Raw genomic sequence first — 21,676 nt, 5'->3', positions numbered from 1 at the left:
TGTTTTGGCTGTACTATAAGTGTTTTGCAAAAGGCAGAAATGACTCATGAAGGTTACTGAAGTGAACAGGCGAAATATGAAACACAAGATAATGCATGAATTCTATTTCGAACAGGCATAAAATTTACACTAATACCTCTTTCATAAGTAGCCAAACTTACCTATACGCCTAAAATCCACAATCTTTCAGGCCCTGTTCCGTGGTCTCCGATGTCGTTTATAAGAAATATTAATATGTAAAAACTCCTTACACACAAATATGTACATATATATATATATATATATATATATATATATATATATATATATATATATATATATATATATACATATATATAGCATATATATATATATATATATACATATATATATATATATATATACATATATATATATATATATATATATATATATATATATATATATATATATATATAGAGAGAGAGAGAGAGAGAGAGAGAGAAAGAGAGAGAGATAAATATATCTATATGTATCATCATCATATCTTAATTTGCCAATGTCTAAGCTACCGGAGGCCGTTGTGTTTTGCCTCTCTGGGGTCTTGATTTGAGAAATGAGGGCCCAGTCGGCTTCCCTTTTGAGATGTGTTCCATTGTTTGTGGTGTTGCACCATACGGACATTCAGGGTAGATGGCTAATCCCTATCTTCAGCTTTGCCAACTTTTAACCTTTCTCTGTTTAGGGTTACCCAGTCCTTCCTGGCGAGGGCTATTCTGCTCGGTAGCACCTCATTGGGTGCCCATCGGTCACTCTCCCGCCACTTCTATGGCACATGAGCCCTTACCTACTTTACTTTTACTTTTACGGGTTTATTTCTCGCCCTCCATCAGACACTAAAGGTCTGTTCAGGCGGGCCTTGGTGTGTGAAAATAATTTTTTTCCAGTTAATATTTTGCTCTGTATCATTATCAGTTATTTCGCTAGCATTTGTATTCAGGCTTAATAGTTTTCATGTCAATATTATAACACTTTCTAAAAAGATAAGTCTTCAGGTTTTTCTTGAAAGCTGCCACATTTTTGCTATTCTTGACATCGGGTGGAAGGTCGTTGAAGAGTCTCGGTGCAGCATAACTGAACGTTCTTCCTGCTATTGCATGATTCACACTAATTTCGAATAGTCTATGTGGGTCATCAGCATGTCTAACTCTTACAGCGGCGCTAGTAGCTTCAGTGTAGGGGACCAAGCAATCACAAAGATATTTAGGCTTATCGCTTGTAAGTGCTTTGTGAGTCAACAAACAGATTTTAAATTCAATTCTAACCTTAACAGGTAACCAGTGTAGATCGATCAATACAGGAGTTATTCTCTCCCTTAGTTTAATGCCTTTTATCAGTCTAGCCGCCCAGTTTTGCACATTTTGAAGCTTTCTTAGTGGTGTATTGGGCAATTTGTAGTACAGAGAATTGCAATAATCAAGCCTTGATATTACATGACTCATCACTAAATTTTTTGTACTGCCCTCTGTTAGATATTTTCTAATAAATGCTATGTTTATCAGGTGATAGTTACATACTTTCACTGTGTTCACTATTTGGTCCCTCATTGACAAATTACAATCTATCAGTACACCCAAACTTTTCACAACAGGCACAATCCCGACATCAGCATCACCAATTTTTATACTTTGAATTAACTGGTAATTGTTCAAAGCCACCTTTGTGCCAAAAAATATACATTCTGTTTTATCATCATTTAATTTGAGTTTTTTCCTCAGCTTCCATGTTTTTATTTCAATCATTATCTCATCAATTTTATTCTCTGTATCTTGTGTTGTTGAAATTGAAAGGTAGAATTGAGTATCATCTGCATATAGTTTTAAGCCCACTTTTTGTTTTTTCAAGATGTGTGATAGCTCGATAGTATATATGTTAAACAAGATAGGGCCCAGAACACTACCCTGTGGTACACCCTTCATAAGAATTATCTCACTGGATCGGTTTCTAGAAACTTCTACAATAGTCTTCCTATTCATTAAGTAACTTCGCAAAAATTTCAGTGCTTCCTCAGTCACTCCAATAGACTTTAAGTCATCAAGTAAGTACTCGTGCACAACAGTGTCAAAAGCAGCACTAAGATCTAACATGATGAAAATTCCACACTTTCCCTCATCAAGAAGACCTATCATATCATTCATTATTGAGCCTAAGGTAGTTTCTGTAGAATGATTAGCTCTGTAGGCCGATTGATTTTCCGGGAATAACTCTAACTCATCAATATGCGCCCATAATTGCTCACTTAAGACTTTTTCAATAAGCTTCGACATGTAGGATAAATTTGAAATGGGCCTATATGAATTTAGCTCGTTTACATCACCTTATCCTTAGTAAATTGGTTTGATCAACACAGTTTTTTCACAGCTAGGAAAATAGGATTGTGATATACTTAGGTTAATTATGTTCAGGTAAATATTATATACAACTGTCTTGTTTGGAGCTTCACTTATTGAACTGTTTGGGAAAGGGTCGTTTCCACAATATGTATTCTTCATCTCTTTCATAACCTTCAACAAGTCACACATATTTATTTCCTTTAATTTTTTTAACTTCTTTCCCTCCTTCACTGGCATAACTGACTGTCCTTCCAAGTGATTTTGGGGGAAGCCTCTATAGATTTTATCAATTTTTTCATTGAAGAATATAGCAAATTTCTCTCCACAAACATTGTCAGGCAAGACATATTTTTTCTTTAATCCCATCAAATCATCTAGATTTTTGTGAAAGTCCTTCATGTTATTGGTTTTTTACTTTCGCCGTTGTAGGATTTTCTTTTTGTTTTTTTCTAACAGGATGTTATAGTCATTTCTGGCCTTATTATATAGATTTCTGGCTTGTGAGGATTTGGCTCTTTTCCATCTACCTTCCATCTTACGTCTGTGTCTTTTTGCCTTTAATAGCTCACTATTATACCATCTAACATTTTCGCGTACAACTATTTGTTTGTTCTTTATGGGACACATGGTATCGTACATTTTTCCAAAATTGTCGTTATATTTCTTGGTATAACACCCAACACATTCTCTATCTACCATATGTTCACATTGTATGTTCTCACAAGACATTTGCGCTACACTAGCTTCAATAAAATTCTCAGCATAAAAATTTTCCCGTTCCCTGTATGTGATCCATTTTTTCAATACTCTGATGCAATTTATATTAACATCAAAAGTGATGAGTCTAAGTGTTTTTGAGATCTCAAAGTCTGGTTCCACTTCAAGGTTTCTTATTAGGTCAGAATCTTTCCCACATATGACCAAGTCGAGTGTATGACCACCTACTGACGTTGATACTGAAACACTGTTTATTAAATTCAACATCTCAAATACTTCCTTGAGTTCTTTAGTCTTATAATCGTTTTCATCATCTACCCAACAATTAAAGTCACCACCAATTAATGTATTTTTAATATCGTCCACCACAACCACAAGAATACTAAATTCTTCAATGAATTTCCTCATATTACTCCCTGGTGGTCTATATAATGATATTATATTCAATACCTTACTGTTTCTTGTTAGTTTTAAATAGATATATTCAAACGTTTCAAATACTATTTCATTCATGATAGAAACCCTAGAGAAGGTTTTCGACACGAAGACACCCACTCCTGCTCCAGTTTTATCCTTTCTTGGTACGTGGTAGAAATCATGAGTACACGGCGTCATCTCCTGAATCTTTGAGTTATCTCTAATATTTCCCTGCAACCAAGTTTCCGTTAATAAGTATAAATCTAATTCCATTTCATTAATAAGATTTCTAATCTTTATGGTTTTATTCCCCACCGATTGAATATTTATCAGACCACACTTAACCAATGGACTAGACTCCATGATCGGTTCTATTTTTTATCCTGGTAAGCTCCTCCTTGTATACTTTACAGTTTTCATCATATGTCTTATGATTCATATCATTGTAATTCCTCATTGTCCAGTTATGACACTTTAACGTATTTATACTACAATCCATGGTTCGGTGTTCTTGGCTACACTTAGCACATACCTGAGCCTTGCTACAACTATCGGCAGTATGACCAAATTCCTGGCATTTATAACATTGAAATACATTGTAAGAAATCATAAATTTTGCAGCATCCTCCAAGCGTGGTATATACTCTATCGTCCCTTTTACGGAAAACTTTCCTGATAGTTGGACTACACTCTATAATGACATGTGATTTACCGCTTTGTCTTGATTTAAACTTCCTGATCAATTTGAAGTCCTCTTCATTTTCACATACATCATTCAACCATTCATTCTTCTCCATTATACTGGCAATTATATCATCTTCATTTTCATCAATATTGCAGACCTTGATCTTCGGTTTAAGTAGATCCTTTTTATCTACTTCTACCTTAATGTCATTCTTGACCTCTTCTAAGTAATTTTTAGCCTTTTCTAACCCAGATTTATCCGCAAAATTAACTACCAAGTGGCCTTGTTTAGAGGTTTTGACCTGTTCGACATTCGTGGTTATCTTCTTCATGATAGTTTTCTTGATCTCTGAAGCCTTCGTATTTTCCTCCGTATATTTTATAACCAAAGTGTTTTTTTATTTCAACCTACTTGCATATGTGGTCTTGGTCACATTCTCTTGTTCATATTCCATAACTTTCTCTTTCAGCTCAACAATTTCTTGACGCATATCAGTGTATTGAGCAGTTATCATATCCATAAAACCAGACATCTGTTGTTGTACATTTACCTTCATCTCTTCTATGTTGATGCTTAGCCTCGTCATGTTTTTCCATGATTGCCTGACCCATGAACCATTGGGATTTGCAGTCTCAACACATCTTGGACATTTATAAATGATGTTCCTGCTTTGTAAAAGAATACTTGTGCCATCTCTTAAATTAGAGCAAGCTTCTTCATCATGGTACCATCTTCGGCATTTATCGCATTGTATCCCATCAGCGACATATGACTCACAGTGCCCACACATGCCATGATTGCCTCCGTCATCACATTCTTCATTAGCGGCGTTCACTTGCATGCTAGTTGCTGCCATTTTATTTCCCTCTTTACCTTGGAGTACCGTGTCGATTTCGGTCACAAATAGATCAAGATCATTCACGGGATTAAGTTTTTCTTTTCGTTTTCTAGAGAAGGGCCTATTGAGTCATTTTTCAATGACTTCAAGTAGCCCCGCCCCAACGCAAAAGTGCTGGGTCAGGCCTTTCGCTACAGACCTCACATACAAAGGAAACCACTGACTTTTAACAGACTATTTCACTAATATCAACACTAGTAAACACTCACAAAAAGATTTTTCATAGTATAAACAACGAGATACACAAGGATTCCGTTTTAAGCCAGTTTTGATACAGAGCATTAAAACACACGTCCACACCCGCGAACGACAACACAGTAAAAAAAAAAAAAAAAAAAAAAAAAAAAAAAAAAAGTCCATCCACTGTTGCGAAGCTTTGCTTCCTGATGATTGTGGAGTGGATGTCCAGGTTCATTAGTTTGATTATTCTTTTCGGTTTTTAATAGCGTTTCTCGTCGGAAATGGGGTGGTGGGATACCCATTATCTGATATAAAGAGAGTAGCTGGATTGATTTTATGGTACCCGTAATAATCCAACTGGAGTTATTTAGCTCTGTGTTTACTTTATGTGCATGGCAGGATCTGGCCCATATTGGTGCAGAGTACTCAACAGTAGAGTAATAAAGTGCTGCTAGGGCTGTTTGTCTCAGAGTCTCACAATCTGTTCCCCATTTATTGTTGGCGAGTTTGCTGGGGAAGTTGTTCCTAGTTGCTACTTTGTTTGCTTTTATTTGTGTGCTCTTTCAAGGAGTGCGTTTTGTCAATGGTGACACCTAAGAAGACTGGGTAGGGGTGATTTTTTCTGTTCTTTGTAACCCCATTTGATCTTTTTCTTTCTGTTTGCTTGGTGATCGTTCAGGTGGAGAACACAAACCTGTTTTTCTTGGCATGGCATTGATGCGCCCTTTTTTCTAGTAGAAGGAGAGAAATAGTCAGGGTGTTTGACAGTCTTTCTTCGATGGTGGTGAAGGAGTCTGATTGTTTGGAAATGCACAGGTCATCTGCATATATGTACCTACGGATGTTCTGGTACTGCGGCTGGTTATCTGTATAGATGTTAAATAGCAATGGCGCCAGCAATGATCGTTGTGGAAGGCCAATGTTCTGTAACCTCCATCTGTTCTTCCTATCATCAATTTCTACAAAGAATCGCTGAGTGGTAAGCAGTGATTCAGTGCTGTGGACTATGCTAGTATTCCATATAGTTTGAGCTACCCTCAGAAGGAGTGCTTTATAGTTTACAGTTGCTGCTGTAGGGTCGATAAAGGCTGTGCCAGTAATTTGTGTCTTCTCAAACCCATCCTCAATGTTTTGTGTCTTGTTTAATACCTGACTGCTGCAGGATCAACCTGGTCTAAAGCCAGCTTGGTCTGTCAACAGTTGGTTTTGACAGTCGGTTGGATTTGGGCTAGGATCATTCATTCATATAATTTTTAAAGGATACATAATCATGATATTGTTTAGAATCATTTTGGGAGATCATGAGTCTTTCCCTGTTTTCAGCAAGCCCACTACTGATACTTTTCTCCAAATCTTCGGGATTTGGTAGGTCGTTGTACAAGAATATTGAATAGCAACAGGAGCCCTGCTTTTGTTTTGTCTCTGAAATATAAGACCATTTATGTTGTTAAACCATCTAGGCCGGCTGCCTTCCCAGACTTGAAATGTTTCATGGCAGCATTTAGTTCTTCTAAGTGAGCAGTTGGAAATTAGCATTATTGTCTTGCATGATACGGTCCACGTCATGTTTCCTTTTCTTCAAGTAACCTCACTCTTTGTTGTGAGGCTTGCCATTCAGCAGCAGTTGGTGCACTACCTGATTGAAGGGTACGGTAGCCAATCTAGGTTGGGACTTTTTTGATGAGTTCAGTTTATTGAGAGTTGCCCAGGCTTTTTTGCTGTTATAAGTCATATCTATGGAAGTTAGGGCTTCATGGCAATTTTCTTTTCTTTTGTTGCTGATTGAGGCCAGAAGAGTGTCTCCAATTTCCTCGGGATCTTCATTATATGCCTGGGTGTACTCCGTGTACTGCTCTTTTGATATTTCATTGAGACATGAGATGTAAATCTTCCTGCAGCCTCTAGGGATGTGTTTCGTGAAAACTTCCCGAACCAGGGATTGGAAGCAATTGGAGTGCTGTGGGAATGGGCAGATATTGGATATCCCAATCTCCAGGTCTGACTCAAAGCTTTCCCACTTTGTCTTGCGCAAGTTGAATCTGAGTCTATGTTTAGATTGTAAGAGTCTGATCAAAGGTTTTGTGTCGATGATTATTGGTCGGCGTTACTATTTTGGTATAGGGTCATCAATCGATATATCAACGTTATGGTAATGTCTTGATGAGGTAAATGCTAAGTCAGGGTTATATCCCTGTCTCCAGCGTGCGTTCTGCAAGGATGTTTTATTCTTTACATCATGCAGAAGTGTTAGGTCATGGGTCGTAGCCCAGTTCTGGACGGCCCCACCATCACTGTTTGTATAGCTGTAGCACAATGCGATGTTGTAGCTATTAAAGTTTCCAATAACGGCATGCTTTATTTCCTAGTTCGTGAGTTTGGGGCCATATGAAGTTTTTTGTTGGTGGTTTATACACACTCGCGATAGTTATGTGCTCAGTGTCCACCTGGAGGATTTCCAGCCTACCAACTGAGATTTCTTTGCTGTGCAGGATGATAGATTTAATCGCGGACAAAGATTGCACCTCCATGAACAAGTCTTGAGTGGAATATAGTGCATGCCAGGTATTATAGGCAGAACCAAATCCTTATAGGTCTCCTGTAACAGAGTATATCGGCTCCTAAGTTGGCAACAAAGTCAAATTTGGTCCCAGATATTCCTCCAACATTGAAGTTTATGATTCTGAATTTGGTCGTCATCTTGTTTAGGAGTCGAGGGTCTACCCTTTTACCACCCCTTTATAGGCTCGCCATTGTGTGTGATGTAGAAACTGATGTCCTTGCCGGATAACAGGGGCACCACATACAGTAAATTCGTATACATTATAGGGTGGGGAGCCCCCAAAAGATTACTCCTCTCACTTAAGCCATGTTTATATATGAATATAACTGTGTATTATATATGTATATATATATACATATGATGATATATATGTATATATATATATATATATATATATATATATATATATATATATAGTGTGTGTGTATATATATATATATATATATATATATATATATATCTATATATATATATATATATATATATATATACATATATATATATATATACATATATATGAGTTTGTGTATATGCTTTTTATGCCTGTCTTCTCCTAAATAGTTGCCTTACCTCCCTTATAAAAGCAACCGGGCAGCAAATTTTGTCTAATTTTGTTTAGGATAAGAGAATAAAAGAAAAGAAAAATACGAAAAGTGCTGAATCTCATTGGATAAATAAAGATATATGAGAAAGGTTTTGGAGTGGATGAAACTATTCAGGCAGCCGGATCATCCAACAAATCACTCCAAAGATGAACGACTAGTGGATTTATTGCAAACTGCTTTGGAATATTGAATCCGAAGTCAAATATATGCACTTTTCTTACAGATATAGTTTCACTGATGAGAAAAAACGTGTTTGTTATCATTCCATTCTTCAAACGCTATCCTATCCTTTTAGCTCAGCTGAAGGTGAATGTGATATGTAATTGAGGTATATTATAGCTATGTAGGTTGGCCAGGGCGCCAACCATTCGTTGAGATACTACCGCTGGAGAGTTATTTGATCCTTTGACTGGCCATACAGTAATGCATCGAATCCTACACTCTTGTTACAGCTGATTTTTTCCTTGCCTACATTTACACCAAATAGTCTGCCCTATTCTTTACACATTCTCGATTTTCTTCATACACCTGGCAGCACTGAAATTATCAAACACTTCTTCGCTCGAGAGGCTAATTACTGCTCTGCAATTGTTGAATGGCTACTTTCCTCTTGGTAAGGGTAGAAGAGACTCTTTAGACATGGTAAGCAGCTCTTCTAGGAGAAAGACACTCCAGAATCAATGTATTGTTCTTTAGTCTTGGGTAGTGACGCAACGTCAGTATCATGGTCTTCCACTTTCTTGGGCTAGAGTTCTCTTGCTTCAGGGTACACTCGGGCACACTATTCTATCTTATTTTTTTTCCTTCCGCATGTTGTTTTGAAATGTTGTGTTGGGCAGGCTTAATAGAAAGGCCAAAGATGCCTATTGGTTTATTAAGAGGTTGTCTTTTCCTTATCTGATTGTTTTTCTTTTCAAAACCATCCTTACTGTCCTCCCTTCAGTTGAAGTGGCTATCCTGGATGGTATTTAGCCTTGCATGGGTTCCTCCATGTTGACCAGTTTTTCAACCTTTTTTCACAATAGTATATTGTTTTGATCAATCACTTTATTTATATTTCTGTAAATGGAAATCCGGGACCAGTACGTCCTAGATTCCGTCAATGTCATCTGCTGCATTACAATATTCGTGGTCTTTATGAAAATATTCAAGACCTTACAGTTGCTTTTAGACAGTATGATATTCTTTTGTGCTCAGAAACTTTAGTTTCTAATATGAGGCATTCATCTGAGATCTTTATAACTTGTCTTAAGGAGCCAATAATATTGAAACGAGATGCCATCCCTACGGCCAGGGGAATGGTGGTGTATATTAGGACTGAATACCCTGATTCTCATAAGTCCTGCTATGAATGTGGATGTCATGAGAATCAGGTAGTAAAAGATTGTAGCAGGTATAACAACTTCTATTTGTGTTCAATCTACCAGAATCCAGACATGGATGATTCTATCTTCGATTGTCTTCTTACCATTATAAATAGGATACAGGAAGATGATAGAAAGGCCTCTTTTGTCTTTGTTGGTGATTTTAATACTCACCATAGGGAGTGGTTAAATTCTGTTTCTCCTACCAATTGCCACGGCTTAAGAGCTTTAGACTTTGCCCCTGAAATAGGCTGTGAACAAATCATATGTGAAGCTACTCACAGGTCTGGTAACTGCTTGGACCTCGTATATATAGACCCCCATGGCGTTATAACATGCAAGGATGGTTCTCCAGTTAGGACATCTGATCATCCCTTGATTTCTGTAATCTTTAGTGTAGATGCAACAGTTCATCCTTTACTTGAACCAGATGGCTCTCTCACTCAGTGTCAAAAGGAAAATGCAGGCCTTTTGGCTGATATGTTTGACAGTAAACAGAGTAATGAGAAACTTGAACTTCCTCATTCATGTTTACCTGAGACTTAACTAACAAGCTGAGCTTTTCGATCTCGTGAAATTAAAGCTTTGTCGATGGACCATGATACCTATGGAGGTGTAGACCCATATGATATTTTTCCTTTGTTTCTTATAAAGACTGCAGATTTCTTAGCTCTAAGGTTATCTGTCATTTTGCGCAAGTTAGCAAGAAGAGGGGTTTTTAGCACTTGTTGGAGAATTGGTAATGTTACTCCACTATATTAATGTGTTTGTGGTAGCTCAAGTCCAACTGATTATCTCATAATGTCCATAACTCCCATATTATCTAAAGTTTTTGAACGCCTTTTGGCAAAACGGCTTATTACGTTTGCTGAAGGTAATCATCTGTTCCCTAGTTTGCAATTTGGTTTTCGTAAAGACTTTGGAGCATGTGATGCCATTCTTACAATCTTCAATGATATACAGAAATCCCATGATTTGGATCAGGAAGTTCGTATGATTAGCCTTCATTTTAGTGCTGCCTTTAAGTGAGTTTATCTTGAGCCCCTTTTTTTCAAACTCAAACAGTTGGGAGTGGGTGAATATAATAATAATAATAATAATAATAATAATAATAATAATAATAATAATAATAATAATAATAATAATAATAATAATATGGCAACTTTATTCCTTTCCCACTTGTTATTGCTGGTTTTTTTTCTCTAGAATGACCTTATTTGCTCTATTTTGCAATCGATACATCTTTATGGCTATTCTTTGCATATCCTCAAAAAGGTTATTGTGCACTTGCACATAAAAAACACATAAAATAACTGCAGAGAAATTTGTAATGATATATACTGAGAGAGGGAACTTTCTTCAACACTCTTGTAATTCACCAACACTTATATTAGTACTGCAAAGTACTAATGTTGCTATCTGTCACCAGAGATTATGTGGTATTTGCTAGTTATTTAAAGGAGGAGGATTATTGAGAGATTTTAGATGATGTTGTGAGTGGCACCCCATGCATAAAATAAGATAAAATAACAAAGTTTGCTGATTCAGCCCAGATTTCTTTAGGGGTTAAAGTAAAAAGCGAAAATAATTTGTGTATCTTATTTTCAAGCTAATAGCAGTTCATGACTTTCCCCAATAATTAGGCAGACATACAGTCGGGGAGAATAATTTCCTTTCGAGTCACTGAAATGGATATGTAAAAAAAAAAAAGGGCTACTTTGAATTGTTATCACTAGGTGAAATTCTCTTTACAAAAATGGAATAAAGGCATATGTGAGGCTGTTGGTACTAATGTCGTTTTCATTGTCGTTTAGCAAGCAATTCATGTTGAATCTAAAGCTTAGATGAATAAACTATAAGAATTAAATGTATTTCTTGTTTAGTTTTTCCTTTTTTTTTTTTTGATGAAGTTCTTTGAAGTATGAGGACGCCGCAAATTTTCGACTTTTTGTTTAATTTTCTTTATCGACTTTCAGAACTATTTCATTAGATCTTATAAAAGGTTTCTTAACGACATATTGACTTTTCGTAGATGATCTCTTTTGCAATGGACCAAATGGTCATTCATTACTTCTGCAAAGGTTTCCCAAATAGTATTTTGAGTGAATAAATTTTTTTTTAAGCAGACAATTTTCACATGCTAAATTATCCATAATATAAGCAAAGCTGAACTATTAATCAAGCCACATAACAGACATTTCATTCCTAATTGTCGATAAATTTACAAGTAGCAATAGGCCCTCTTCTCATTGCCATTGGTCCCTCTTTTTGCTCATATTACCCCGCCCCCAGAACCAATAATTTTTGGGATTCGCGTTACTTCAAAATTATTTATGCAATGCTTTGAGACCGGATGAGATTTTTACCAAATTTTATTACCGAATCGCAGTTACGGATTGTGCGAGGCGCTAGGTGATAACTAAGAAGAGTGGTGAATGCAACTAAATTTGATTAGACAGACATTTAGCTTAATTGTCAGGACTTGCCGGCAAGAACGTCACAAAAACTAAAATTAATCTAAATACGAGCTATCAGGTTTATAAAAGTTGTTTTATTAACGTTACAAGGAAGAGCGAGTGATAAGACAAAAAAGAAAAACCGTTACAGTGTACGAGTGTGTATGAAACACGTGCGGTACAGGAGTGTCATTTTTTAGAGATAATAACAATAAGAACAAAGATTGATTCTGTTGCAGCAAAAGAGATTTTCATTAATGACCATCATGTATATAAAGCTGAGATAGTTTTTGCTAATTCATGCTTAATGTTACAAAAGTTATGCTTCTCATAAAAAAAAAGTTGTTCCCAACAATCATGATTCTGTTCAAACCTGATAATTGATCAATGCTGCTGACACTCCTCGAATCGAGAATTTTTCAAGAACGCCAGGTCCACAAATTTCCGGACTTAGTAAAAATGATACAATGATTGCGCCAATATCTGTTATAAATTAGGGTCACAAAATACCTATTAATTATGTCTTTTTTTTCTTTTCTTTTTCACGCTACAAAGAATAGTCTCTATGGATAACAATTAGAGAGAATCTTCTATACTTTATAAATGTAACAGTAAAACAAATCGTGTTTGAATGAGTAATTTTGTATTAAAAAAAGGAGAGGGATGGGGGGGGGGGGGGTTGTATGGAAGTAATGGAAATTTCATTATCAAATATCAGTTATCTAACACGTCTTCAGTCCTGGTGCTTTCGCTAGTTTTTAATTCTGTTCTCGTCAAGAGCACCTTGATTGATTTTAGCTCAATTAATTTTCAACCAAAAAGCTAATCATTCCGTTGACATTGATTCGGGTAATCTTCACTTACTATATGAGTTCTGCATGTATCTGTGTTTTTTTTTTTTCTGTTATTTCAATTCAGTATGATTTCTGTATAGTTTCAGAGGCTTTGCTTTTATATTCTGCTTAGAAAACTCTATTTCATCAGATATGAAAAAATTAACAAAAGAAAACTAGTGATTTTTTTATTTCATTTATTTAGACTGGATCTGTGTTAGACCCCTTTCCATGAAATCGTATCTATTATCAAATTATTTATCATACCAGTGGCTTCAATAAACACCAACAAAGAGCATAAACATTCGAAGAATCTACTGTTTGATTACCATGCAGATCATCACAATCCTCCTTTCAGTTATCACCAAACGAAACTTTGTTTTATTTACTTTTAATTTTCGATTAATTTCATGCTGGAAATGCGTTAACCGGAAGTTTTCCATTTGTTTTTGAAGAGGGTTTAAAAGGTAGGTTTCAGCGAAAAATATTTTGTTGTTTACATCTATAGAATTTATTCAATATGTTCTTCCAGAATCACTGTACCTGACTTTACATTTTAGCTGCTTGAAGTATTGTTATATTGTCAGAATTTATGTTATTTGTCGATTAATCTCATTGCTTCCTGTTTTTCTATATTGTGGATATCTTTTATGTCTCCCAAAGAAAAATTTCTCTTCATTTCTTTATCTACTTATCCAGTTGTTTTATCATGTTTCATGTTATTATTATTATTATTATTATTATTATTATTATTATTATTATTATTATTATTATTATTATTATTATTATTATTATTATTATTATTATTAGCTAAGCTACAACCCTAGTTGGAAATGCATGATGCTATAAGCCCAAGGGCTACAGCAGACAAAAATAGCCCAGTGTGGAAAGGAAACAAAGACATTCAAGAGAAGTAATGCCAATCAAAATGAAATATTTTAAGAACAGTATCAACATGAAATTATATCTATCATATATAAACTATAAAAGCTTCATAAAATCAAAAGGAAGAGAATCAAGGCAGAATAGAGTGCCCGAGTGCAACCTCAAGCAAGAGAACGCTAACCCAAGACAGTGAAAGACCATGGCACAGAGGCTATGGCATTACCAATGACCATAGAACAATGGTTTGATTTTGTTGTGTCCTTCTCCTAAAAGAACTGCTTACCAAAGCTAAGGAGTCTCTTCTTCCCTTACCAAGCGGAAAGTAATCATTGAACAATTTCATTGCAGTGGTTAACCCTTTAGAAAAAGAAAAATTGTTTGGTAATCTCATGTGTTGTCAGGTATATGAGGACAAAGGTGGATGTGAAAAGAATAGGCCTGACTATTCGGTGTACGTGTAGGCAAAGACAAAATAAGCCGTAACTAGAGAGTGGGATCCAAAGTAATACTGTCTGGACAGTCAAAGGATCCATTAGCTGTAGGTAGTAGGTTGGCTAGGGCACCAGCCACCCGTGGAGATACTACCACTAGAGAGTTTTGGGGTCTTCTGACTAGCCAGATGGTACTACATTGGAACTTTCTCTCTGGTTACGGTTCATTTTACCTTTGCCTACGCACACACACACATTGAATAGTCTGGCCTATTCTTTACCTAGTCTCCTCTGTTCTCATGAACCTGGCAACACAGATTACCAAACAATTCTTCTTCACTCAAGGGGTTACTGCACAAATTGTTCAGTGGCCACTTTCCTCTTAGTAAGGGTAGAAGAGACTTTAGCTATGGTAAGCAGCTCTTCTAGGAGAAGGCCACTCCAAAATTAAACCATTGTTCTCTAGTCTTGGGTAGTGCCATAGCCTCTGTGCCATGGTCTTCCACTGTCTTGGGTTAAAGATCTTTTGCTTAAGGTTACACTCGAGCACATTATTCTATCTTATTTCTCTTCCTCTTGTTTTGTTAAAGCTTTTAAAGATTATATAGGAGATATTTACTTTAATGTCGTTGATCTTCTTAAAATATTTTAATTTCTCTATTTTTCTTTCCTCGTCGGGCTATTTTCTCTGTTGGAGCCACTGGGCTTATAGCATCCTGCTTTTCCAACTAGGATTGTAGATTAGCAAGTAATAATGATAATAATACCAGTAGTACCTCAACGGCTGGCTGGTGCCCTGGCCAACCTACTACCTAAAGGATATTAAAATTCATCCGCTCTTCATTTCAACATGTAAAATTACTTCAGTCTAGTTTTTGAAAAAAATATACCCAAAAATGTAGAACTGTCGTTTACTTAATTCAAATTGTTTTCTTTATCTCAAGTCCTAAAGTTTAATTTAGGTCTGAACCATTTTTTCTAGAAGTTCTATTTTACCTACAACTGTTCATGTTTTCCCTTTTCATGATTGAATCAAATACAAATTGGGTTCTTCCGAAGATTCTGTTTCTCTACTCACCACGGAGTTTTCTTAATATAACTTTTATAATTATTTCTTAGTCATTTCTTGAGCGATCGGGTAAAATCCGACAGATTTCCTTAGCAGACTAATCACATTACGTTGCCTTCGCCCTTAACTGAAATTTTGGGAAACGAGGATGACATTGATGCTCTCTTTTTTACTCTTTTAGAATACGTTTGCAAATTTTAATGACAAATTTCTGTCCAGCTTTCCTGTTGTCAATTTTCACCTAGTTTCATCAATGGTGTCAACTTTCCTGTTACATATTTCATTCTGGAATTATAACATTCTTCATTATAATCATATTTTTACTTTCAGTTCATGAATCCTTACTGTACTGAAGGGTCCTCTCAACCCCAGGGCCTAAGCTTTGGTCTTAAGTTTCATACTTATGTCCAGTCCTGCTTCTCTTTCCTTTGCTAACTTTAAGTTGTACATCTATAGATTGTAGACTTGTTTGATGTTGTTATAAAAATATTGGATTTTTTTCTTTTATTAGAAATCTTATTATTATAATACATAGGATTTCGTAATAGACTATGTAAAATATACACACAAAAAAACTATATATTAATTTCTAAGGCCTTTTGTAAAGGATATACTTTAGCTTGTTACTGTCATTAGGTTTTCTAATAGATTTTCATTATCGATTGGAATGGCGGCTTAAAGAAAGGCAGAATTACGTCAACTACAAAGATTAAATCAGTGCGTTTACAAAACCTAAACCTGAAGCAAAGAAAAAAAAGATAAAAATAAGAAAAAAATTAATACCTTTATAATCCTCTTTTCTGTAGTTGTTTTAATGTATAAAGATATATGATAACCTAATTTGATCAAAAGCTATTTGATTAGGATTAAATGAAAAAGTTGAGAACTCTCAAAATGAATGCAAGATGATGAGGGCCAACAAACTTTCTCTCCTGCGAGGATAAATTGTTTTTGAGAATTCTAGTGTAGCCTCCCGGCCTCAAAAATAAAAAGTTGTTGAGTTGTATATTTCTCTTATGTCTTACTTGTTGAGGAAATTTTATTTTCTTTTTATTTTGCATTTTATTTATATCAGGAGAAAACTTTAGTTTTAAGGTTTACATTCCTGGCTCTTTTAGACTCATTGAGAATGAGTAGGAGAGAGACGAACCAGTTTATGAATTGTTTTTGTTACTATAACATGATAGTAATTTGAACAATGATAATAATTCTAATAGTTTTAATAAGGATAATAATTCGAGTAATTCTAACAATAATGATGATTTTGATAATTCTTATTATCTATTTTTCATATACGCAAATGAATGAAAATAAATACATGGACATAAATACATATTAGCCTATAAATCAATAAAATCATCGATATATGCATATATTTACACAAATGCATATGGACCGTTCGGAATACAATGTAGCCTATTAAAGTAGCTATTAAAGTAATTCTTAGATATAAATTCTTTTTTTGGTATGTAAATGAATCTTGTAATGTCTGAGGAAAAATAAATTAATAATATATTTCTACACTGTAATTAAATAAGAAATCAAGCGAGAAAATCAGTCTTTCAATGTGGATTTTCTGATTTTCAGACTTTTTGCAAAGTTGAGCCTTTCCGCAACCTGATTCAAAAAGGACTGAGGCTTTTTTCTAATGCTATTATTTATATCATTCGAATTTTTCGCTTTTTTCAAAGTTCCTTTCAAAAGAGAACGAATACTAAGTCTCCCCTTACTCCTTTGTAATAACGTATTGGTGTTGCCAGATGTACGTTAGATATTTTGCGAAGTAATTCGAAAGAAATATTTCATGATAAATCAGACACCTCGTTTAAAAAGGAATATCTAGGAATAGCATAATATTCCAGGATTATTGCTGCTCGTACTTTCTCTCCGACATTTCCTCATGTTAGTCAGTTTAACTATTACTAAAACTCGCAATGAAACATCTTATCTCTCTCTCTCTCTCTCTCTCTCTCTCTCTCTCTCTCTCTCTCTCTCTCTCTCTCTCTCTCTCTCTCTACCTTAGGAAAAATTTATTTTCTTGATCTGTGTGCACATAAGAAATAATTTTATTTCTACTTTAATAATTGCGCTGAACCTTCATAGTGATTTTAATTTTTGGCAATATTCCTTTCATAAAGTACGTTCTCTCTCTCTCTCTCTCTCTCTCTCTCTCTCTCTCTCTCTCTCTCTCTCTCTCTCTCTCTCTATCAATGACCTTCGAAAGTTTTACCCGTGATCATCAACCTACGTCCGGGAAACTGCTATGTATTACTTTCAAAGTATTCCCGAAGAGAAATTTATGAGGAGAAGGTTTTCAACGTCGGCCTTTTCCTTCATTCCGTATTTTTCTTCTAAACATAAAACTCGTGGCTGAAGAATGATAGGAAGCGACGGCTTTATGTTCCAAGCCAAGCAGCAAAGAAGGCACTAAATAGCATCTTTATTGGCTGGAAAGATTTCAAGGGAACTAGTCACATCTCTTTCCCACTTTTTCAGAACGCACGAAGAGATTCCATATACACACAAGCTCCTACATCTATATACACATATACACACATACGCACACACATACACACGCACATATATATACACCCACACACACACACACATATATATATATATATATATATATATATATATATATATATATATATATATATATATATATATATATTTACATATAGTATTTATATATATTTTTATATATACAATATATATATATACACACACACACACACACACACATATATATATATATATATATATATATATATATATATATATTCATATATATGAACTAGTCAGGACTTGATCGTATTTTTTCCTATTTTCATTTTCCTTGTGTTCCTTCTACATCTGAGCATCACGTCTACCTGTGATTTTTACGCATATATATATATATATATATATATATATATATATATATATATATATATATATATATATATATATGAATATATATATATATATATATATATATATATATATATATATATATATATATATATATATATATATATATATATATATATATATATATATATATATATATACATATAGCATATATATGCAGAAGAACCACAGGGAAAATGAAAATACGAAATATACTATTAAGTCCTGACTAGTTTCATGATACTTCTTCATGGGACTGAAGAAGTATCACGAAACTAGTCAGGACTTAATCGTATATTTTCGTATTTTCATTTTCCCTGTGTTTCTTCTACATCTGAGCATCACGTCTTCCTGTGATTTTTACGCATATATATATGTATCTATATATATATGAATATATATATATATATATATATATATATATATATATATATATATATATATATATATATATACATGTATATATATATATATATATATATATATATATATATATATATATATATATCTATATATCTATCTATCTATCTATCTATCTATATATATATATATATATATATATATATATATATATATATATATATATATATATATATATATATTCGTGTGTGCGTGTGAGTGTGTGTGTGTGTGTGTGATCAGTTTACTTTGATGAAATGTTTTAATCCCTTCATTGCATCTTGTTTCGAGTATTGCCATCCAGTCTGGTCTTCAGCGGCTGACTCTCATATTAATTTGTTGAACAAAACCTTGTGGTTAATTGTATTAGTTCTTTCTGGTTTAGATATTAAACTCTGGCACCGACGTTCAGTTAGTTTTTTATGCATGTTGTATGAGATTTTTCATAACTCTGACTTTCCCGTGCATCCAGATCTTCCAAGACTGTACCATCCTGTACGTAGTAATATGGATGCAGTCAATTCTAACAGTCTTGCCTTATCTGTCTCAAAGGTCAACACTACATATATCTTATGTTGAACAGGCTGACATAAGGCTCTCTTCATAGATTATACATGATAGATCTATTCTAACGTTATTACCGATCTTAAGATATTTCCAATTTCTTTTTATTACTTTTCATATAATCAGTTTATTTCCTTATTTCCTTTCTTTACTAAGCTATTTTCCCTTATTGGATCCCCTGGGGTTACAACATCCCTCTTTTTCAACTAGGGTTGTAGCTTAGCTTGTAATAATAATAATAATAATAATAATAATAATAATAATAATAATAATAATAATTATAATAATAATAATAATAATAATAATATTGGAGTATAATTATAGAAAAATAGGATAAGGAAATTGAGGCTTATACCTCCAATGCCTGTAAACGGTTTACACATCATAAAAAAAGGTAACAAATATATTTGGTGTATCTTCGAGTTATTTTCCGATACAATAAAAAAAAAAAAAATCTTGAGACAATTGCAAAGTATTGACAAATACAGCTCTTAATATTTTCAGAATTCAGATTTTTGTGTCCTTCAATATACAGTATTTAATATGAGTTCCATCCTGCGGGTTCACATAATGTTCCTGAATATTCACAGTGGTAAGTTGAAATAATAGATTCCAAAGTGGCTCTGTCTTTTCCTCAAAAACATATAAGTATCGACAATCCGCTTCCCTTTTCAGTGCGAAACCCCATAGACCATCTCTTCTTCCCTGATTTCTGGTTTTGAACACACCAGCTTCATTGTCAGTTGATTCAAGTCTTCTCTCGCCAATTTAAAGGCATCTCCCACCGTCAGTAAAGAGAGGTTAATCTTCATCTCGATTTACTTCATTGTGAAATTCCCTGGCTTTCATCAATTTTAACTTGTTGACTAAGGATTCGGCAATAAATGTTTTCAATTGAGTTCGTTTATAAATACTTTCCAATGGATGTGGAATTCTACTAAAGATTTTATGAAATCCCAAAGCTTTACTGTATGACCTTGATGGGTCTCCGAGCTTAAAGCTTTATCCTAAATCATCCATCCATCCCAATTTGAATCTACAACACAAAACCTATCTGGTGATTCGGAGTTAAATTACTCGTTCCAGTCGATTAAGAAGAAACAATGGCACAATACATCTTCACATATGTTGATCACGTACAGTAGCAGAGACGTTTGCGTTTATCACATATTGTAGTAACTCCTATGAATCTGTGTATATCATCATCATCATCAGCTGTGACTAGTCTAATAAAGGACAAAGGCCTCAGACATGTCCTTCCACTCCCGTCTGTTTATTGTTTTTCTAGTTATATTTGGACTATAGCCAGTATATACCCCAAAATATTCTTAGTTCGTTAATCCATCGTATTCCTTTACCTTCCCTTGCTTCTTTTACAATATCTTAGAACCCATTCTTTTGTCCTTAATGTCCATCTATCATCTAACACTCTCATTATATGTCCTGTTTGGGTCTATTTCTTTCACTTACATGTTAAAATATCCTGTACAACAGTTTTCTCCAGAATCATGCTGTTCTTTTCCTGACTCTCAGGCTGCGTTCACACAAAGCGATTCGATTCAATTCATGAAGAATAATTTTTTCCGATTCAGTTCACGGAGAATTATTTGATTCAACTGATTTTGTATCAGTGTTGTTTATACCGACGGAATCAAACTGTCAGAATCAAGAGGAAGTGGTGCAAAGGCTGAGTTCAACAAGGATATCCGGACGTAGACGCTTTCGCTGAAAAGGAGATGTATGCTGCGGCTGAGGCGCAATAGGCGTAGGCGTCCAATAAGACTCGGAATGCATGATATTAATGGAAAAGGGCCTGATTTTGCAAGTTTCAGACAATTGTTACCAGATTTGATAATCAATCCAGATAAGTTTTAAGAATATTTCTGGATGACCACTTAACAGTTAAAATGCTGGTTCTCTCTCTCTCTCTCTCTCTCTCTCTCTCTCTCTCTCTCTCTCTCTCTCTCTCTCTCTCTAGGATAGTAAAGGAAATGGGAAAACAAATACAATTTTGTTTTTTATTTATAATATAAATGACTCGGCTCTTGGAGAGGGTGCCTTGATATATATTATATATATATATATATATATATATATATATATATATATATATATATATATATATATATATATATATAGAGCAAGGCGCACTAATAACAACTTACATCATTGTCTATGTTTTCCCAATTCCATGACTCATCCCAGATATGAGAAGCACGTATATTAAGATTTTCCTCAAAGGTCAGTAATTCCGAAGAAGAGTGAATTCATCATACACTCACACACACACACACACACACACACACACAGAAGAGGTCAATTACCACTGGGTAGAAGGTATTCCAATCGACCCACAGATGACTCTGAAGA

This window comes from Palaemon carinicauda, chromosome 6 (genome assembly GCF_036898095.1).
Source record: "Palaemon carinicauda isolate YSFRI2023 chromosome 6, ASM3689809v2, whole genome shotgun sequence".
NCBI lineage: Eukaryota > Metazoa > Arthropoda > Malacostraca > Decapoda > Palaemonidae > Palaemon > Palaemon carinicauda.
The sequence above is the reverse complement of the archived record's forward strand: the minus strand, read 5'-3'. Positions refer to the sequence as shown.